This window comes from Falco biarmicus, chromosome 4 (genome assembly GCF_023638135.1).
Source record: "Falco biarmicus isolate bFalBia1 chromosome 4, bFalBia1.pri, whole genome shotgun sequence".
In the NCBI taxonomy this organism is placed as follows: Eukaryota; Metazoa; Chordata; class Aves; order Falconiformes; family Falconidae; genus Falco; species Falco biarmicus.
In genome coordinates this window covers 35,061,704-35,084,818 of record NC_079291.1, presented here as the reverse complement: position 1 = coordinate 35,084,818, position 23,115 = coordinate 35,061,704, and positions in this window count along the sequence as shown.

Here is a 23,115-nt window from a genome sequence, read left to right as displayed (position 1 = left end):
CGGTGAACACAAGAAAATAGTAACTTGCAGATTAAGTGTAAACAATAGGACAAAAGTCTCTGGGTTGCACTCTTATTTCTCCCCTGTAGCACACAAATGGCTTAACACGTCAGTTGGATTTAGGCTCCTGGTCACCCTACGCTTATGTTTTGGCTATTTTTCAGTGTCTTAAACCAAGGGAGAACTCACAGTGTGATGCCCACTCCTTTCCTTCCCTTCCGTCCATCCTTCCTCCCTTCCTGGTAGCGCAGTTTTAATTCAGAGCAAAAATAATTTTTGTTTCTAACTCTGTGTGAAGCCTCTGCTACTTGCCAGCATAAAATTTAAGGCAAGTAACTCTCTACACAGTGCCTCTGATGCCTTTCAGTCTTGAACTACAGCAAGTCTTCTTGGTCTAGTCTAAGCTCTCCAGGGCAGGCAGTATGACCCCCAAAATCTCATCTACAGAAATTAAAAGAAAATGTATGAAGTAGGAATGTGACACCAGAAGAACACCTATAGTCCTACAACATGAATTTAAACCTGGATGTCTAGAAGTAAAAAGCTACTGCACTCAGAAATCCCCAAAATTGTACTACCATGGGCAAAATTTTATTTTTTAAAATCTTTTCTTGAAATGTGGAGTGAAATCCTGGCCGCATCATGTCAGTGATAAAGCTCCCATTGTTTCAATCAGCTCCTTTGCTCCATACAGGAGGAGATCTACCTTATCCCCGTATGGCATTTCCAGACTGCATACAGTTAGTTCAGTGCATGCACAGTAAATCTGGTTCAGGGTGGCTGCCAGCTGATAGCACTCCCAGATATCTGGAAATCCCAGGTAAACACTGGCAATTCTAAAAATCTGCCAAAACAAAATTTCTGCATAGAAAATGAGTTGATACTTGGAAAGCCCTGATATATCATAATGTACCTTTATATAGCTTGGTATTGTCTTATAGAAGGCAGAGAGACTTCCACCTTGTACCTGCTTCTGATTTGTACAGAATTTAAACAGATTACATTTTCTTTAAGTCATGGCAGAAATGTAGTGAACTGCAAAATGTCCGTATGTACCTTGTCAAGTAAACAAAACCCCCTGACTCCAGCTGGTCCTCGAGACCATGGAAGCATGGAATGAAGCAGCACCAACCATGCCAAATTTTAAGGACACCTCACCTATGCCGCTTGTTCCCCAAAAGCAGTGTGGTAAAGAGTCATTACAAGGATCCAAAGTCCAGAACAGAACAGGTAAAGGAAGGAGCTGTGCAGAGAATAGCTTGGGCTGAAACCCAGAGCACAACGGCACGGCATTGCTCTGCTGAGCCTGGTGACAGTCAGGTGCTCCAGCTGTAGCACGTGCTACCCTGGAAGCACAGGTAAAGCTCCTCTTCCTTTCTGCTAAAGGGAATAACCTTGAAATTATGAGGATTTTTCACTGCTCAAGGAACAGTTTCAAGCATAGTGCTCGTGGGAGTGAAAAATGGAATAATACAGGTTTATTTGAGGCAGCGATGCCATTACCAGACTGCTGAAAGCAAGGAGAGCTTTCTTGAAGGCACCCAAATGAACTTTTTCTCCCCTTGTGAGGTCAGTCCTGCCAGCTGCTCAGCTCTGTGACCTGAGCCATCAAACTACCTGAGCTCAGTCAGGCTACTTGCAAGTTTGAAGTGGCTCAAGGCAGAGACCCTGGCACCTCTGAGAGAGGAGCTGTAGGAGGGAAATTATTTCCATGAACTACATGCAAAGCACTAGTGGAAATGCTAAGTGAATTTTGAAATGTCTGAATTTCTTGATCAGTGAAAGCTGCTGCTGTGGAGGTGAGGCAAGAAATGTTAATGTGCCTGTTCTAGAGCTGTTCCCCAGTCACGTCCAGAGACAGGCATAAAAACCGATTTTGAGAGAAGCAGTTGGAGCATTGCAATGTCTTTGCGCTGATAAAGGTGCAGGAGAAGTAAAGATTTCCCACCTAATCTCTGCAGAAATAAGTGAGGAAGGAATTTTACGGAAGAAGGGGAATGATGGACCCAAGCACATCAATGCCCTTCAAAATCGCTGTTCAAGATAGGAATCATTGCTGTGCCCAGAGCCGTGCCCAGGTGCTGCCAGGGCTCCAGCAGTCAGCACCAGCTCCGAGGTCTGCAGCGGAGAGACCGAACCCCATGAGTGCACTCCCTGAATCTGGGGTCTGATTTCCACCTGCCTCTCTTGGGGACTTGTGGGCAGCACAGTCACAAAACTCCTCTGGAAAGAAAGGGGAGGAAGGGACCATAAGCAGAAGGAACAGATGAAGTTCACTTTCTACATCTGTTTTTTATTGAGGGAGCTATTATTGTGAGTAAAGTCAGCTGAAACATCCCAAGTCATTGCAGCTTGAATATTTAAGCCAGGCTATAAATATCTGATTATTTTTTTTTAACAGTGATTATTGTTTATGCTTTCCTCCTATTTACTCTCCTTTGATTTAGTAGCATAGGGAGGTTTGTATCACTTCAGCATGTGAATGGGAAGCAGCCGTCAGCTATGTTACAGATAACCTCTTGTGGATTACGTGGTTCAGGATTGTGCTGTCCACCTCCCCTCCGCATTGTGACCCCAGGTGGCTCAGAAGTACTTCAGGTCAAACTTATTATATACTATTCACTGTCCCAATAAACAAGTAGCATGTTGTCACATTTGGAGTGCTGCGTGTTTTTCTAGTAATTATGCCTTATTATATATTTACTATTCAGAAAATGCAGGTGTGGGCTGTTGAACTGGGGCCAGTGAGAATTCGCCGAACTGGCAGCAATTCCTTGGTGAGTCATGTTTCACTGTCTGTTGGTTTTATAACTGTTTTCACTACTAATTTAGCTCTGCGATGCAATATGCAATTAGTTCTATTATGGAAGCAGCTGTATTCAGTTTTACAATGGCACTTTCCCCTTTGGCTTGTACCAGAGCCTGTTGTGGTTCTGCTGATTTGATGACTGAAGTTGTAAAGTGGTATCTGGATGAGCCACAGCAAGCCATGAGCCTCATACAAATATGATTCTTGCTTATACACCACTGCTCTAATGTTATTTCTTACAGCTCAATTAGAAATGCGGTCACAGAGAAAAGCTGTTTCTTGCTACAGTAAGTAGTATTGTCATGCAGCGATTTGTTGCCGCACTGGTATCACCTCTGGAGTCTTGCAGCTTATTATAAATAACATTTGGTAGCCAGAATGTGGAAAAAAAAAAAAAAAAAAAAGCTGCTGCTTGGAAATTAACTTTTCCAGGCTTCAAAAATTAGTTTCCAAGCTGTAGACCCTGGATGGTGGTGCCAGGAATGAAGAAGGCCCAGGTGGGGATGGTGGCTGCGTGCAGACCCCAGGAAGTTTTGGTGAGCCTGCAAAGCCCCGGTCTGTCATAGAAGCAACAGACTATTGCTTCACAGGCTTGCAAAAACCTCCTGGAGTCCATGCCCACCCCTAAAAAACCCCTGTGCCACTAGCGTGGTTGCTCCCGATACCCACTGCTTGGATAGCAAGCACCAACAGCCTCTCTCCAAAATTATGTAAGAAAACAGCTGAGAATTAAATACAAATATCAATTATGCTAATTAGCTGCCTTTACTGTCAACAAGGACGTTATGGAAATCAAATACATATTGCTTATTAGTTTAATGTGTATTAGAGCTACTCTGTTAAAAAGAGCAGGGTCTTGAGAAATCACTGAGAACATTCACTACATTTTTTCCTCTGTGTTATTACCCGTTTTCACACCCATACATATGTTCTGGTTTTGTTGCATGTCACACAAAATGGTAATTTGGTGGTGAAAAAATGAGAAATCATGACATTTCACATGTGTTTTCAGTAAAACAACAATTTTCCTCCTAAAGGGCCCCAGTTTTCTTCCTCAGAAATAGGGCTATTTACAATGAAAACGTTCCTGTTGTGGTGGAATAATGACATGAAGAAAGGCACCAGGCTGAATATTGCAGAGCAAAGTTAAAACGCCTGTGTTTCCAGTGCTTTGAATGCCAGGTGAGGTGAATTGCAGCCTCTGAAACACCACCCAGGTAAGCGGTGCTCACCAGCAGCAGAGCCCGGCTGTCCCTGGGATTGTTTCTGAGCACTATTGCCCACAGTTATCATTCTGGTAGGACTACTACCGTGAGAACTATTTTCCAGGAACTTTTTCACTATGAGAAACAAAGAAACTCTCTGCCCTGCAAAGAACAGCTATTTGGGAGAGCTGGACTGATGGAGAGTTGGTAGTTTGCCCAGAGCTTATCGTTTTCTATCCAGAGGCTGGCTTTATGCTAGAGTAAACAGCTGGAGTTACACACCATATTTCATCACAAGCATGTAAACCAATAATGAACTTTATGGTTCTATAAAGATTTGCAAAATTATTCCCAGGTCTAAAGTTTAATTGTTTAATGTCACCAAATGACTTTGCAATAACTGAGCACTGTGGAGTGGCAGAAGTTAATCACTTGACTGAAGTGAATTAAGATTTTCTACATTTATCACTGTAATTTCAGGCTAATTTCATTTCCCATTCATAAAATATTATTTCACTTTCTCTATCTCTGTGAGCTGTGGGGAAGGAACGTGCCTGTTTTATAAAACATGTTTTTGTCAAGCAATGTCAGAGGTGATGCACATACTGATAGCAGGAAAATGCTGAGCCTACCTTGGCACTGGGTTGCACATGCCTCCACATGCTCTTCGAGACCTGTCTCTATTTTAATACTCAGTGGGCCAAATCTTCAGCATTTGCTTTGCCTTATTTATTCTTCCTGAAGCCTCGTCAGGAAGTGAACACACCAGCAGCTTTGTCTGAGGCAAGGGTTAGCCAGGATATTTGCTTAAAGCAAAGCCTGTGAGCCAAAAGGCCCGTTTCCACGGCTGCCTAACTCCTGAAATAGGTGAGGGATGCCTCAGTGCCTCACCACTTGACTTTTGCTTTCAGGTACCCAGAACAGGATCCACCTGGTTTAATTTTAGCCATCTGGAAGTAAGCAGAAGTCACATATAGCTGAAGAGAGTTGTCTAAGCAATGGCAATAGTCAGTGGAAAGAAATGGGCATCTGTCTGGGGTGCCTTATCCTATTCATCTCCACTGGCTATAGCAGCAGCCCAGACAGGTACTTTTTACTTCACGGTAAAAAGTCACTGGGAAATATGCATAATCCATCTCTCAGCTTCTTAATTACTACAGGAGCTAAAATGGAGCCCATCTTACCATGTCCAGAAACTCAGAGGGAGACCTCAGCTGTTGTCCTAAGGACGCTGCAGATTTTCTCCTCCATCCTGAGTCAGGCAATTGGTCCTGGAGAGGGATGGGGTACCACACACAGTCTTCTCCCAAGTGGTCGCTTGCCTGCCTACAAGCTCCCAGCTCATTGGGCTGGATGTTCAGATCACTGCTGGGAGATACCCTGATGTCCTTGTGCCAAAGATGCTCATGATGGAGGAAAAAGGGGCTGGTATTCATAAGCCAAGAATCCCAGCACCCAACATACAGAGGATTAAATCCTGTGACAGATCTGTCCTATGCACCCTTACAACTTTGCAAATTACAACAAAAATTGCAAATTGTGGCTTTTTTTTCTTCAAATGAATGCCTTAAGAATTTCTCCAAGAAAGAATTGCACCTCCCGCACTCCAGTTCAAATCCTGGACCAAAATGTGCAGAGCACTGAGCCCTCTCCTGACCTTTTGAAGTGGCCGGGCACTCAGTATCTCAACTCCTTTTCTTCTAGTGGCATCAGTGGACAAAGAAATGACAAAGCTGACTGCGAAGGCCCACATCTCTGCAAAGTTTCCCAAACACACAATAGGTCAGCTAAAACATATCTAAATCAAAGTAGCTTTATTATTGTTATTGTTACTATTGTTGCTATTGTTACTATTATTACTGTTACTATTAATAATAATAATTTTTACTCAAAGTAGCTTTTCTATTTATTTTTTATTTCTAATTTATTTCAAATTTTTATTATAATGAGGATATCCACCACCACCAATTTCCTTCTCTTCCTCTTGTGTAATCCCTTTACTGTGAGGGAGGTAAAAGGTACTACTGGCTGGTTTTCATTAGTTGTGAATATGAGTGTGGTTAGCCATATTATGGTACAGATATAGGCAACGGTTTGTACTCCCCCTCTACACAGAGCATGTACTCAGATGGTGTACACACATGTAACATGCTGTTTGGGCCCCAAATTGCTTCCAGGTTAGGTCGTCACTTCAAGCCCATTTCCCCTGCTCTTTCTCCCGCGCATTTTATTGGCCTGGTAGAAATTAGCCACAAATCCAGCCTGGTTTTAGTGTCTTTTGCACTCATTTGTTCCAATTTTTGTACCCCCTGAACTCTTCCTCTCACACACATACAATTTATTCCCACACATGGCAGGCATGCTTGCTCATGAATTATTTATATAGCTTTGGTAACTTCTACTTTTCAAATAATGAGAGCAGAAAATGTTTCCAGTGTAGGAGTCGTAATAAGGGAGAAATCCAGGCAGGCTGGTGGGCAAGAAGGTGGTAAAATGCTCCAAGTTAAAAATAATACACTGCTTTTGAATGGCTGGGGAAACATCACAAGAGCCTTTCAAAGCAATCATCTACCCTCAGAAATACTGCTGAGTGGCTAAAATTAGGAGCTGACATCCAGCAACGACTGAAGAGTCTTTCATTTCCCCGTTTTCCCCCAAAGGTTGGGCGGGATGAACTTGGCCATTGTCTAATATACCAACGGCAGCATTGCCAGCTACTTGCATGGAGGGAGAAGCTATCCCTTCCTCTCATGAGTCAAAATGACACAGCTTTGCTAAGAACAAAATTAATAACATATACCGGGGGAAAATACACAGTGTGACACAGCTTCTGTGTGCTTTGATCTTTTATTGTACTGAGAAATAGAGGTAGGCTCTGCCTTCACTTCCTAAGCAGACCCAAGCACACAAAGCAGGGAATGCAATATCAGACAGATACCTCATTTAGACAGAATTTGGTAAGAGTTTGAAAAAATAATTCCATTTCATACATGATTTGAAAAAAGGAAGGACACTGTTGGTAATACTTCTAGCCCAGGGAAGAAGCGAGGAAAGAAATGAATGCAATAATTGCTCATTTTACATAAACTTCATCCCGAATTTGGATAGAAAGGATAGGAAACAAAACCTCATGGAGACATTTTAATGTTAGCAGCTCGGAGTGCAAGGAGCCAGCTAAGGGCATCTGCCACGTGCTAACACACCATGGCTTTGACCAGGGTGGCCTGCCTGTGTGTTGTTGCCCTGCCGTGGAGGCAGCGGTGTAGCATTGCTGGCGCCTACGGCCCAAGCCAAAGGCTCATGTGACAGATATCGCTTGTCACTGGGTCTGTGAGATTTGATGATACAGCTATTGACGTATTTTCTGGTGGGTTGTCGTAGCAACTAGGAAATAGGCAGCTGTAAATCAACAGCACCAACCTGACTCCAGTTGCCTGCCTCCACGGGGGCTGCGGGAGATGGTGTCACAGGGATGGGGGCGAAGCAGGGCACAAGGTCTGGCAGGTGAGGACTGGAAGGTCACCCCACCTTTGGAGGCCTGCACATCTTCTGTGCATGGACAGCTCTGAATTCCATTTTTCAGAGGCCCTCCAACCTCTCTTTCATATTCTTCATTAGGCTTAAACTTGGCATTTCTCTACTTCATGGCTGGTGCATAAGAAGAAACACTGAAATATCATGAGAAAACAGAGTCTTCTGAGATTTCAGCTGGAATTCAGTATGAACTAGGTGATTGGTAAATGTGATGATTGCAGCAAGCTAAATAATTTTCTAAAAGTATAATCCAATGAGGATTTGCAATCACTATGCTTTATTCACTAGGCTACACAAAAAAAATCCATTGAAAATCAAGACTCCTAGTTAAAGATTTTACTTCTGCCCTTGAAATGCTTTGACATTTTCTTTTTGCTCTTCTGCAGCAAGGTTATTTGAGAATTTATCTGGTATCCCAACAAGGCAGTGAGAACTACCAAGCTCAGTTTTTCCTGGAGCCAAGTGACTCAAAACTCTCCTGCATTTCCCAGTCAGGTCTTACTGCCCATGGACTGCCAGGTTTTTAGGTGGTTCATATTGATTTGACAGATTATCTGTCCCAACCCACTCTTTTCTCTTTGCAGGTTTTCCAGAGCCAAATACTACGATGAACAGGCTTATGTGCTGATTTAGAAAAGCATATTTTTCCACAGAAAGCATTCTCTCTGATATTTTAAGATCCCTCTGCCAAAAAATGCCACCCAAATATCTTAACATCATGTTTCTTCCTGTTGTTGAATTTGGAAATGATTGGATCCTTCAGATGAAGTTCTGCACCCTCAAAGAGGGAGAAAAGCATCAGCTCAAAGCCTGGCAAAATGATAAAAGAGTGAAAACAGCTTATAAATATTGAGAAATCCGTCAGTTCACCAGCCGACCATCCAAACTAGACCTTCCACATATCTAAGGTAAAAATTGCAGGAATTCAGAAAAGAAGTATTTTGTGCTGCTGAAGCTAAGAAGAAGAGACTGGAGGCCTAAGGAAAAGTCAGGTTTAGGGGATTACAGGAGAAAAAAATCGGTGCTGGAACAAACCCTTTGGTCGTGGAGTTGCTTCAGTTTTGAGGTGTTCAAAACAAGGCTAATGCAAAAGGTTAGTGTAACTGTTCCTTGCTGGCGTTTGGACTAGATGACCTGAAAGGCCTTTGCCAAAGCTATTATCAATGGTATTGTGATACTTTTATAAGGCAGCTTTTGTACTCCAATAACTCAATAATGGATGTTCTTTTTAGAATGACATTTCACAGCCTGCAAATCCTAAAATGGACTAATGGCTTTGACTTTTTGGGGTAGAAAGATTGGTCTGAAAAGTAAAGGGCTAGCTTGTGCTCAAAACTCTTGAACCTTTATTTGTTGGGTGAGAAATGGTTCACACATTTCCCCTATCAATAATGGTGGTTCAGAAGATGTCATTAAAGCTGAGAAGGTCAACAATTTGTGAACCACGATTTGAGTAAATGGGCTTTGAGAGAAAGCCCTCGAGCCAGCCCATGCCATGGCAGGCTGATATTAGGTACACAGATACATTTCTTTGGAGACTCTAGCGATACTTAGATATTCTCTCACAGACAGATTTTAACTCAGAGATACATCTTTTATGGACTATGGTATTTCTATTTGCATTTTTTAATGGAGGAAAAGATACACATACAATCTATTGGCTTGAAAGGGGACACTTTTTGCATAGGAGAGGATGAGAAAAGATGAGGGATGGTGAAAGTGAATGTGATTGTGAACTCTTACACTGCTGCTTCTATCTGTAGTGCTATAGGAGCTAATTTTGGCTTTGGCTGCATTTAAGATCAGCCTCAGGGCTGCTTTAATGTACACCACTTGAAATAGCTCCTGAATCTTTTTTACTCAGTAATTCCCAGGGCACTTCCTCAGTGCTAATTCTTGAGAAGTTCCCAGAAAATACAGAATTGCTCAGTGTCTCAACCATCATCAGGCTGATGATATTTTTCTCCCACCCTTGCAAGCCATCAAATAAAAACAAGTTTGTACTGCTACCAGTTTGCACAAAGGTTGTAAAAAATAAGACATTGAAAGAACAAGCAGGTGTGGGTCTACTGAGGGAGCTCAAAGGGTGGTTAGCTCCTCTAGCACTGCGTGGTGCAGCGTGCACATAGCAGCAGCAGCTGCTAAACAGAGCCCCATCCAGCTCATGGTGGCATCTGGCCCAGAACAAATAGCAGCTGTACAAAATTTGTGTGTATTTTTTGTACAATTCCTTTGACCTGAATATTTGCCTTGGAGAATTTCAGACAGAATCAAAAACTGTTTTCGCTGTCAAGGTAGGCATACCACACGTAGCCATGTACCTAATCCTGCATTCCTCCTGCATTCCAGGCACCCACAGTCAATGAGAATTTGAGATGCAGAGTGAATACAGGGTCAGGCACATCATTTGAATATTTTAAGGAATGTTCTTGGATTTTTACAGTTGATGTCATGTTTTCTACTCCATCAATATGGATTAACAATGGTCCAAAGCAGCAGGAACTCATTTCCTATTCATATATGCTAATTGCATGGTGCTGGATAGCAGGGATTTCTTCCTAAACTTAAAGTTTCTTTTTCTTTTTTTTTTCTCAAGCAAATGGAAAATAGAAAGAATTGGCTATGAAATATAGAAGTGAAGAGGATTTAATATAAACACTGAAATATTCAGCACTTCTAAATATGTACTCCACACTTAAAAGAAGCAAGACCCGGAGTTCCTTCTTACACATTTCACATAGATTAAATCCATTTTTCCTTAATCTGAACCCCAGCTGAATTTGAGGTAAGTTTGTGTGGTGGGTTGACACTGGATGCAAGGTGCCCACCACAGCACTCCATCACTCCTCCTCAGCTGGACCGGGGAGAGAAAATACAACGAAAGGCTCATGGGTCAGGATAAGGACGGGGAGAGATCATTCACCAATTACTGTCATGGGCAAAACAGACTTGACTCAGGGAAATTAGTTTAATTTATTACCAATCAAATCACAGTAGGATAATGAGAAATAACACCAAATCTTAAAATCACTTGCCTCTACCCCTCCCTTCTTCCCAGGCTTCACTTCACTCCCAATTTTCCCTACCTCCTTCCCACCAGAAGCACAGGGGGACGGGGAATGGGGGTTGCCGTCAGTTCATCACCTGTTGTCTCTGCTGCTCCGTCCTCCTCAGGGGGAGGCCCCTCGCACTCTGCCCCTGCTCCAGCGTGGGGTCCCTCCCACGGGATGCCATCCTTCAGGAACAGGCTGCTCCAGCGCGGGGTCCCCTGCAGGGTCACAAATCCTGCCAGCAAACCTGCTCCAGCCTGAGCTTCCCACGGGTCACAGCCTCCTTGGGGCACCCACCTGCTCCGGTGTGAGGTCCTCCCCTGGGCTGCAGGTGGAGATCTGCTCCACCATGGACCTCCCTGGGCTGCAGGGGCACGGCCTGCCTCCCTGTGAGGGGCTGCAGGGGCATCTCTGGCCCGGTGCCTTGGGCACCTCCTGCCCCTGCTTCTCCTCTGGCCTCGGTGTCTGCAGGGCTGTTGCTCTCATATAGTCTCACTCTTCTCTTCCACTGCAGCTTCTATTTTGCATTTTTCTCCCACCTCCTTCTTCAACGTGTCACCCCAGAGACACTACCATGGTCACAGGTGGGCTCAGCCTTGGCCAGCAGCAGGTCCCTCTTGGAGCCAGCTGTCATGGGCTCTATTGGATATGGGGAAATCTTCTAGTAGCTTCTCACAGAAGCCACCCCTGTAGCTCCCCCCACTACCAAAACCTTGCCATGCAAACCCAAGACAGTCTGCTAATCCTAGATTTATTTTTCTTTATTGTTTCAATATGTTATTTCATTTTTTGAAATCTCTGTGGAAGTGATTTGTTAATAGTTTCCTAGTTACATATCTGGCATCTTAATATAATGCATGAAGTAGTATAACAACCACTTGCTGTGTGAGGCAGCACTGTATACAAAGTGTGTCTTGTTTTGGTAATACCAATTCTAGACTTAATCTTTCAGATTAAAATACATCTGTTTTGCAGAAGATCTGGTCAAAGGGTGTCCTATCTTTGCAGTGAAAAACGGTGAAGTTTAAGATACTGGTCCTCTCCTTCTGCCAGTTTTGGTTTGCCTCTTATGTGTTAGGTAGAGTTGATTTCTGCTGGATATGTTGCAGTTTTTTTCTCTGATACTGTCTGATGCTGAGAAAATAGGTGGGAGAGGCGTTGTTTCTGTTAGCCAAGGCCTTACACAATGATGTTTTAAAAGGTTTGAAAAGATGGTGGTCAAACACTGGAACAGGCTTCCTAGAGAGATGGTCAATGCCCCAAGCCTGTCAGTGTTTAAGAGGCATTTGGACAAAGCCCTTAATAACATGCTTTAGCTTTTGGTCAGCCCTGAAGTGATAGGTAGCTGGACTAGATGACCGTTGTAGGTCCCTTCCAACTGAAATATTCTATTTTATTGCTATGCTATGCTATGCTATTCTACTCCATGCTATTCTATGTTTTATAATGCCTTTTTATTCCTAGTTTGTATATCTCCATCCAACCCATCTACAGACTTAACAACTGGAACTCCAGAGTTCTGTGAACAAATCAGCATATAACTATGGAATTTACATTTTCAGATAATGCACAAAATAAACCTGTTTTTCTCTCCTAGTTACTGATGCCAGCTAGGAACATCTATCATCATTTTATAGGTCATCACATCATCATATGGATATAGAATCTGTTTTTCACAAGGTCTTTGATTAGATTACTAGTATTAGATTATGGGGGTTTAGCTGATGCTAAAAGCCTATTTAGTTATAATTATGGAAATAGTGCCAGCTAGCTACTACCTCTCCCCACTCTTTCTCTGCATGCTCTGAAGTCAGGATGCATTCTAGTTATCTGTTCTTTCATATGACATCGATCACCCTGGTGTCATTCACAGAAGACATAAAATTTGGTGTTGCCTATAGCCTGTGTGCATCCCACATGTGAAATAGAGCTTATGGGGATGGCAATTGCATTCAGCTTCGAAATTCTCAATATATTTAAGGGCAGGCAGGGGGCTTTTTTTTTGAAGACCCAGTGAGACCAGAGGGTCTGGGAAGAAACCTAGGCCTCCTGTTTCCCCATAGCTCCAGCATGCTGCAGCTCACCCAAGCTGTGGCTGGAACAGCCCAGCCCCTCTGCCACCTCCTGCTCCCATGCCGGAGGCAGCAGGGACAGCAAGATGGGCACCAGCCAGGCTCCTTCTGCACACCTGGGAAATCTGCCATGCTGGAAAAATCCCCAGCTGGAGACTGCCATGTATTTTCTGCTCATGCAGTGTACGACGTGATGTTGGCATTGGAATCAAAGCAGGGTAGAAGGTCTGTCACAATATGTGATTTTTAAACTAGAAAAATTGGTGAACAAATACCATCTTAATATAAGTTTTGGCTTATAGACAGAGACAGAGAGGAGGGGAGAAGACAGTGTTCAAAAAGAAGGACATGTGTTTATCTTCTGCATAAGAAACATCTCTTAGATGGAGAACAATATTACTTTTGTGCTCTGCTAAATAATCAGAACAATTGCAAGCACAATTGGACTTTGAAGCAAGAATGAGATAAGAATTTCAAATCTACCACAGCAGCTCAATAGCACCAGTGCTTGGTAATGGCTGTCTCAGTCTGTTTGCAAATGAGCGTTTGTGTCTATCTACCTGCATGTACAGAATTTATATCTAATCCTGTCAATTTGCGTCGCACATAACTGCATTTCCCTAGATTTAATGTAACTTCCCTTATAACTTCTGAGAGATTATTAGGTGATTTTCAAAAAACATCAAACTTTTATAGTAAAACTCTTTTTCACTTGACTGAGAGCAATACTAGCTAGGAATCAGGCACATCTGAAAGTCATATCCATAAATAACAGCACCTTTTTGAATATTTAGTGTATTTTTTATTGACATAATAGGGCTTCTTATTCTAAGTTCTTCACAAACAGTTGGTGGAGAGGTTTCTTGTCATGCCTAAGATGTACATGTTCAACACATTCAAGCTGCAGAATGGTAATCCAGCAAAAAACAAATGTGCTTTTCCTTCTCCAACCCCTTGTTTTCCTTTGCCTTTACTCCATCCAATCAGCCCCAGTCTCATGGGCAATGACCTTTCCTGAAATGACAGGAAAAGAAATTTCCTGCAATGATCTTCCTCCAGTGACAAAGGAGATGCAGTTCAGCCTCCCAGATAAAGCCCAATGCTCAGGAACCATGCCCTAGGAAGTTTGTAACAAAGCAGGTCTGGCTACTCCTCTATCCCTGAAGGGCTAATATGCCCAGATACAGGAATTGGTTCCCATCCCTCTGCTATAAGTGCCTGTTGCTTACAATGTTTTCATTACTTTGTAGTTCCTTTCCCTCCATCAGCATTTGTTGCACCATCAGCTACTTCTGGTTAAGATTCGATTTAGGCCCACGAAATGCTCGTGAATGAAGTGGCTTGTCCTTCCGTCTCAGCTGGGTGGGAAAACCAGTGAAAGTGACTGATTGCTACAGTGAAGGCCAACACACCTGAAGCACTTCAGTGGTGCTATTCCTACATCAGCTCTTTCCATTCAGCATTCAATATCTCAGGCATGAATGCCTCTCAGTGACCTCCTGAATTACAGCAGACTCTGACCTTTTGAAAATAAAATGGCTTCATGAAGGAGATATGAGCTTGGAGCCTCCAGCCTTGGAAGCTGAACTCTGGCAAGGTGACACCCCCAACCCATGGTGGGGGTAATGAACATGACATGTCCCTCTGAGGCTCCTTGTAGCAGTGAGAAGGGCAGGTAGGCTATCTGCCTCTAGTTCTGCTCAGGAAGCTCACTGTGCAGGAGGTGGTCTTTCTGGTAGTATGACTCTGTCAAGTAAGGAAATGGTGATGAGCTTCAGTTTCTGAAAGATCCTCAAGCACTTTTTATTCCTTGGAAACATTCTCTCCACCCCCCATTTATAGGAAAACTAAAAATCACTTTTGGAGATAGAGATACTTGCTTGACTCTTCCTTCTGTTAAAGTTGTGAATACCCCAGAAAGAGATAGTAGCACCAGGAGAAGCTTGTTGCTTCTGCTGTGATGGGTTTTCATTCGTCTGACAACAAAAACCATAAAGAATTTCAGGAGAAATAGCTTTTCTTATAAAAGTATCCTATTTCCCCAAAAGGACATTTATATTCACAGGCCAGTCAGCCAGCCTGGAATATAATTTTAGCAAATTATTACACTTACTTCTATTTTTAGATGCAAATCCTTTGCTGACTTCAGTGGGGTTCTACATAAAGGAAAGGGCCCATTCATGGGAGACTAATTGTAAGAGCAGAGCCCTAAAGCAAAAATACCGCACCTGCCATCTAGGTATATAGTTGAATAGTTAGTCAAGTTTTTAAAGCAGGTTTTGTGGAACATCGGGACTAGATTTTCAGGTAATGGTTCTCCATCTCCAACGTCAGCTGGAATTGCTTGTTCTTGAGACTTCTGGAAAGTAGGGCTTTCATACTTCATTTTACACATTACACATTTAAGAATTGTTTCCTGGGGAAGCTGCATGTTTTCCATAAAATGGAAAAAACTCTAAAGCAATTTTTATTTTACTTCAATATCTGTCAAAAAAGCTGTGTTAAGTCTTTCTTCTCCAAAAACCCAAGTTAAGGTTTGCAGCCAAAGTTTGGCATCTTAAATTTAATGTAGTCAAAGTGTACAAGAAAACTTGCACATAATTTAGTAGTCTAATGCACTTGTTTAAAAAAGAAGAGCGGGTTTAATTGAGCATACAATCACGTCAACTTGTCACTTCTGGAGCAGGTAGTGTCTGCAGACTGAGGTTGATAAACATTCCTGTAGCTGTCTGAATACGTCCTGAATTTTCAGGGTAAAGGGACCGATCCAGCAGTTTTTCTGACAGCTGAAGATCCAATGGATAATGGAGGACATTTGGGACGTGCAATGGGTTCAAGCCTGGAGAGGTGTGAGACTCCTTTGATTTCTCAATACTTATTAGAACATAGGGAAGAAAAAGGGGACCAGCCCGACTCAGTATTTCAGCTTTGGCCCAGATGATGCAATTGCCTTTCTGTAGGTTGACACCTGGTGGGGTCACAGTTAACCTGAAGGCAATAGTTTCCACAGGGCTGCAGAAATCTGACCAAGCAGGGCTGGTTGCAAAAATTAGAGCCTGAGCTGCTAAAACCAGGAACACTCATCAGACAAAGCACAGCTTTTGGATTAAGAAAGAAAGGATACTGGATTTGGGGATGATACAGCTGAATATCTAAAACAGTGTAATATACTTGTCAACATAATTGCACTTGTTTGTCTGATGATCCTATTAAGTGTTACAATTTCTTTTTCACCTTTTTTTGTTTTAGGTGATTTTGGAGTGTGTTTTTTAAGCAATTATATATGAGTTATAAAGGAAATAGATAAGAGAAATTATAATCTAAATACCATTTTGAACTGGTTTGTTAGACTGTAAGCAGCTGTTATAGCCTTACACCTTCCTCCTATGTGCTTCTAAACACCAAGGGTTCACACTGTTAATTGCAAAAGGAAGAGAGATACATGGTCTCAAGGAAAGAGCATGCATTTATCAGAAGACCATGTAAGAGAGATTTGCCCATGGCAAGATAGCTGTTGGATCTAAAAAAACTGCAGCCTCATGGTCTGCCTCTAGTGAAAGGCTAGCTAGATGAAATTGGCAGGGGAAAGGGGCGTGAAGAGTTTTGGAAAGGTGGGGTGGTTTCCTAAGGTTGCCTAGTATAAGTCAGCAGCAGGGCTGGAAAGAGCACAGAGGATTTTGACAGTAGTACCTCATCCAGCAGGCTGCTGCCCTCCCTGTCTGCCTCCTTGTTGATGTATTTCTAGTGTGCTTATGGACACCGTACCCTGGTGCCAGCCACAAACCAAACATCCATATTACCTTTTGTCCAGGAGGTGCCCTATTCTCCAGCTGTGTGGGCTCACCAGACATCCCAGCCCTGAGCTCCAGCATCCCTAGGGACAGCAGCAGCCTTGCAGATGGTGGGTGCAGAGGCAGTTCCATGGACCTGCCCCTGCTCCCTACCTCCAGGAGGGCTGGGGCTGCACTCCTGCTGGTGCAAAGCGCCCCAGCAGGAGCAGGAGCTCAAGGTGCACCCTGCAGGGTCCTCCTCAAGAGAGCTGGGAAGGAATATTCTTCTGCTGCCGTGGAGACTCAAGATGCTCGGGGTCTGGCAATGCTTCATGCTTAGAAAAATCTGACTTTAGAATCACCAAACAGCAAATCATTAGAAGGTTCATGTGTCAGATTGAACGCTTGAGTGGTATGTTACAAATACATGGGATATTACACATCATAAGCAAAAATCAGTTAACTTGGAAATCCCATCTAGACTGTGCTTTTTTTGGTTCTATCAAGTCATTTGCATATTTTTAAATACAATCACAAAATAGCACACTAGTAGTTTTACTGTCAAATAAATACCTTGTAGGTACAAGGATTTCTTTCCCCCACCATCACCACTACTTTTATCTTTTGCTTAAATCCTTCTTCTCCAGAAATAATACAAATCAAGCCTCTGGGGCCTGTTTATATAATAGGGATTTATGTCATTTCAAGACAAATGGCATTTGCTAAGTTTCAGGGAAGCACCTGTATTAATTGTATTTCCTGCTCATGAGTCGCTTTTGTTTGCAATAAAAGAATTCATCTCAGGTGAGTTAACCTTGCTTTTAGAGAGGGCACCTGCAGTTATCTTAGTGCTTATTGTAAATGAAAACATGTTGAGCCTTTAAAGCAGTGAAATAAAGAGGTGCTGACAAGAGGGTATGCCAATAGGATTAGGAGCTTTTCTCACTGCTTGTATTATCAGGATGGAGAATTGAGTCATGTTAAATTACAGGGGGAAAAGATATTCCCAGAAATTCCACAAATCGGAGATTGACTTGCTCCTTCAGTAAGCCTATGGATAGGAGGGGCATTCTGTGTTCAGTGAGATTAAGAAAAAAAAAAGATGAGAAAAAGACACCTCCCTTTTAGCCTTAGGCGTCTATAATTGACCAAGATTTTTCTGCTTGTGATTTGATCCATCCAAACCCTGTTAGAGGCACTTGCCCCCAACTGAGACCAAGGCTGAGGTGAATAAGAATTAGGTGACTCACTCATATGTACTATACATGCATTCACATCTATTAGGATAAATGACATGTCATTCAATTTAAGCACAGGCAACTGGAGATTGTCATATTTTGAAAATGACAACTGTTATTTATTTATTGAGAATATTTGTACAGGTTCTTCCTAGGTACAGAGAATGCATTTTTCAGCAGCTCCCATGACACCAGTGAATCAGGTGATTACACAAAGACCAGAAAGGCAATTCCACAAATGGAGAAACAAAGAGGGCAGGCTACTGGCCACCAGGTCTGGGCCAGTAGAGTTAAAATGGTGCAAAATGTCACCGAAGTCATTAACCTATCAGTTTTATGTGGCCATTTTAAAAAGTGCTCATTGTGATGCTCTGGGGAGGAGATGGGAAGGAGAGGGTTGCCTTCCCCTGGCCTCACCCCCATGCATCTTCCTCCTCTAGCAAGGCTGATGTGGTGTATCCCAGGTCACATGCCATAGTCTGGGGGTTTTGTCCTCCCTATCCCTGTTTCGATCAGGGCTTTCTGTGTCTACCTCTATTGCCAGGCTGTGAGCTGCTTGTTTAAAAAAAAAATCATTGTTTGTGATGTTCAAATAAGCACTCAAAATTATTTCAGTCAATGTCCTATCTTTTTATTAAGTACAGATTTTTCATTAAATAGGTAGGTAGGTAGGCAGTTTACAAAGAAAAATCCACATGGTCATAAAGTGACAACATTTACAAAGTGGTTATGGGTTTCCTCCCATGTCTGTAAAAAGTAAGACTACCTTTTGCATCCGTGTCCAATCTTCAGGCTGGACCCAGCTCTGAATAATCACTACAGCTTGGTGGGACTGCCTCCAGCGTGGACACAAGGAGCTCAGTTTAGTATTGCCTTTTTTTTTCTGGATGTCTTTATTATATTCATTTTCTAACACATTTAACTTTCTTCAGAGAATCTAATCAGTAAAAAGTTCATATTTCTGAATCTCAGAATTCTTGTCTTCTTCATTCAATATTATTTGGAAATCTTTCCTTTTTCTCCATAATTCTGGATTCTTACCTGTGCACATTAAATAGGAAGCTAGAGCTCACCATATCTTTTATAAGTAGAGGTACTACACAGTTTTGTGTCTCATGGTTCAGTAACATAGTGATAGGATTTGTTCTACATTAAAAGTCCAGATTCACCACCACCTGTGTCTTATTTGGTTTTCTTAGCTATACACACCCTAAAAACACTTGAGATAAAGGCCCTGTTAGCGGTGTGAATCACTGAGTGCCCTCAAACTGGAGCCAAGGCTGATCAGCATTTGGAGGAGGAATTGAGCATTTACCTCATAAATATAAAAATAGAAAAATAGAAAAAAATAAAACACGTTCTCTCCACTGAAAAGGTGGCCATCAAAGCACTAAGGCCAGCTTTTTCAGCTGTGTGTTGGCTGAAGTTAGCCACCCAAATAAATATCTTATGCTTCTGCAACTCCTGTTAATCCAAGATGCAGCCCCTCTGAAAACTAGTTATGAGATGGAATAAATGTAACCAAAAGTGCTGCTCAAGACACTGCCCAGCTTTGAAACATTGCCCTGTCTGTTTTAATGCTTTATATTACTGATTTGCCTGAGGATGTACTTTGCAGGGTCTGGCAACCAAAACAGATAAAAAGAACAACCGAAGACAAGGGACTGACTGAACTTCAGCAGACCTGTTCTGTTTCCCCAGGCGTTCTTCCTGTCAAGTACTTGTGAGAAGGATCGAAGGAAGGGTGAGAAAGCAAGACACAGGATGATCTAATTTTATTTCTAAATAGGAGAAAGCCACAGGTACTGACAAGGCAAATGTGCTCCAGCTTGCCAGGCATGGGAACAGGCTCATGGAAGAGGTCTGGCCATGTGGTTGACCGTGTGTTGAGGACAGGACTGTGGGCCAGCACAGCCTCTCCCGTGTCAGGGCGCACAACATGTTCTCCATGCAGCGCAGCACAAAACAGGGGGAACACCATCCTCTCACCCACATGCCAGGTTGCACAAATAACCTGCTCTGCTGGCTGGCTAGAGGCAGTATTTGCAGAAGTTTTTTAATTCCTTTTTCTTCAAGTCAGCTTGAAAAAATTTTGTTCTTGAACAAAAAAGATGTAATTGAGATTCAGATAGTTTCAGCCCACCCAAAGTGAGGTGTTTCTGAGGCCCTGGGCAGGTATTTTTATCCATATGAGAAAAGTAATGACCTATATTAATTAAATATTCAAAGTTACATTGTATTTCAGCAAGTCAAAGGCTTTTATGTAGAGAAAGTCCCATCAGGTTTGGCTTTTCTGAATTGTTCCCCACCCTGCGCTATGGCTATGTGTGGGGCTGAAACTTTCCCTTGAATTGCTCTGGAATTTGCAAAGACTTTCCTTTGCCTAACACTATGTTTTTCAGGGAATGTACTGAACACCTGAAAAATCTCATTAATCATCTCTACAAAAAGGGCTATGGGAAGCTGGTGCAGGGGTACAGGTCCCTTTTCCCTTTTTGTCCTTCAGCCAGAGTCCTCGTGTCCCTCAGAGGCGATGACCCTTAGTTGTGCTCTGTCTCTGCATGATAATCCCCAAGCACTCTGCAAGAGGAGAATGGTCGCAGGGATGACTTTCCTCTCCCATCCATTTCCCATGGACCTTGCAGCGCACCAGCCATCTACTTAGTTTGAAACAAGTAGTTACAGGGTACATTTAAATTGTATTCATGGTTCAGACCCACAGCTAGTGCCTCTCCCTCGAAACATGCCACGAGGTACCAAGTTGCAGCAGCAGTGAGAATACACCCTGGTAAATACAGTCCTTGGCAGATGTCAGGAGGAAGAAGCCTCACTCTGGCACAAGTGAAGCAAAAATGAGAGCAAGGTCCATTGTCTGTGCCACTTTGGCCCAGCAGAGAAATTCAGGGAGGCTGCATGCACATGCTTTTTGGGGAAGCTGCAGCAGAAAACAGATTCTCATGCTGTTTCCAAGGTTTTAGCAAGGATGCTGCAATTTATTAACAGACTTAATATGAAAATGTTAGAAATGAACCAGTAAGTGCTACCACAGAGATGCTTTCAAATTGCCTAGTTAAGTGTGGGCCTGGCAGAAGTTATGCAGACAGTTGAAAAGATAGTCCAATTACTTGCAACATTTACTGAAGATCAGTAGCCTTAAATTACAAATAATCAGCTCACTCAGAAATATCAATTGCAACAACAAAAGTGTTTCAGTTGATGCAGGAGCCTCATCCTGTGTGTGTATGATTGTAAAAGTTACTTACCTATGCAAACTGAATTGCAATTCCCTGCCCTGTCCTTCATGTTTTGCTTATTTATGACACCTGACCATTGCCTTTTTTCCAGGGATGCGTTCTCTGCCACCGAAGGAATGGATACCATTTCACCAGCTGATGGAAAAGTGCGTGATCATTTATAAGGTCCAAAACGATGGATAGTGTCTGTCTCAGACCTCATGCTTCAGGAAAAAACTAAATCTGTGGGAACTTTTGCAAGACTGGGTGTTTAAATCTTCTATACAACTCTTGGACAATAATTGATGAAATCACCTTTAACAAGAAGGGAATGCCTCAGGAAGCAGTTCACATTCAGCATCCTTTCTGAATGTTTTTTTTTTCTACCAGATTTTGAGGAATATATATTTGTCAGTATCCTGGAAACACTCTGATTTTGTTCTATTATAAGCAATGCTTGAACAAAAATATACTTTTTAGTATTAGCTTCATCTGCTGTCCAGGCCATAAACTGCATTCCATCCCCAAATAAACTCACAGAATCCTTAAAAAGTAGTCATCCTCATACCATTGGCAGAGTTGTCTGGGTATTAAACTCTGCCCTTTCTTGCAGCTTCATGATATGATTACCTTAGTATCACCCAATTGTGATACTGTCATGTATCAATGATATTTAACCACCAGAGAAGACAGACAAACTCTTTTGTTATATACACGTCACCCGCAAAAACAAAAGGTGGAATAATAAGAAAAAAATTATATAAAAACTTATGTACTAAAGCATTCCTTAACAGAAAATTAGTTGTATGAGATTCACAGCTTCTTCTAGAAGGCCTTTCTGTGGTCTTTCTGTAGATCCTGCAGTAAAATCTATAACACAGTTAATTAAAGAGTTTATCAGAAGCATCCTAGCTGGGAGCCCTTCAAAGCGCAGCTGATCTTAAAAACTCCTGTTAGGCACAAAGCAACCACCTGTCAATATTTCAATTACTGCCCTCCCTGCCTGATCACACTTCAGTTGTTTTCCAATAATTATTATAATCATCCACCACAAGGGCAACTAGTTGTTTCAAGGTTTTAGGTGAGAGGCAAGGAACTGAAAAAAAAAAAACAACCAAAGAAAAAAACAAAAACCAAACCCACCCAGTCATTTGTACAGATCTTTCCTCGGGGCAGCTCCTTATTTGAACAGCTGCTGGTGAGGCACAAATCAGCCTCAGAGCTAAGCCAAGCTTGGATGCTATGATGCATCCTGATTTCTGGAGGGTTTTTTTGTTGTTGTTGGTCCTAATTTGAGTCCTGCACATGACCAGCCGCTTTCCCTACTGGAAATAATTTCTCTAAATTAAAGGTTGCTGCAGTGTTTCAAGCCTGTCAAAGATCTGTCATTGGACAGGCTCCTTCGAAAAAATGAGTCAGTGTCTCAAACCTCAAGAGCCAGGTTTCGCTTGATGAAAGGACTGAAAAATCATTTGCCAATCAGGATATTTTTCTCTGTTAGATTTCCTGGGAAGAAAAGATTTCAGTTTTAGCTTTATTTTATCAGCATAGATGGCTTGGATCTGTTATTTATGTGGCTTTATTCTTGGGGGGGGAAGCAACTGAAAATCAGGACCCACCCTACTAACACTGCAAAACATCTGAAAACATTCTAGCTGCAGTGGAAGCTAGTGCAAGGTAACCTAGAAACGCTGAATATTTCTGACCTGGTCTCTCACTGTTTTGCACTGATTTCATGCCGGTGTTAAGTTCATTTGAATGAGCAGAACTTCACTGAATTTATTTCTTTGGGCTGTTGTGAGTTTTGAAGCGATGTTATAAATATTACTAGGGACAAAATCCTGAAAATCTGTTGAAATCTATTAGGATTTCAGTGGAGCCAGGAATTCACATTTGAGGATAAAAAACCCTGTGGGGCAACATGTTGAGTATTATTACACCGCTCAACCCTAGTAATAACAATAATTGTTACACATGGGGATGCCAGTGAGATTGGGATGCTAGTAATAAATAGTGTTGCTTTACAACACAGAAGCAAAATAACACACGCTGGGGTGGAAGGAAAGCAGAAATAGTGACTCTTACATCCTACAGTCTTTGCACCAAATCTAGCAACTGAAGAAAGGCAGATGGGGAACGCTACTGACAGCTCAAAGACTTCAGCCTAATGTGCAGCTACAGCCCACAAGCAAATAACAGCACGT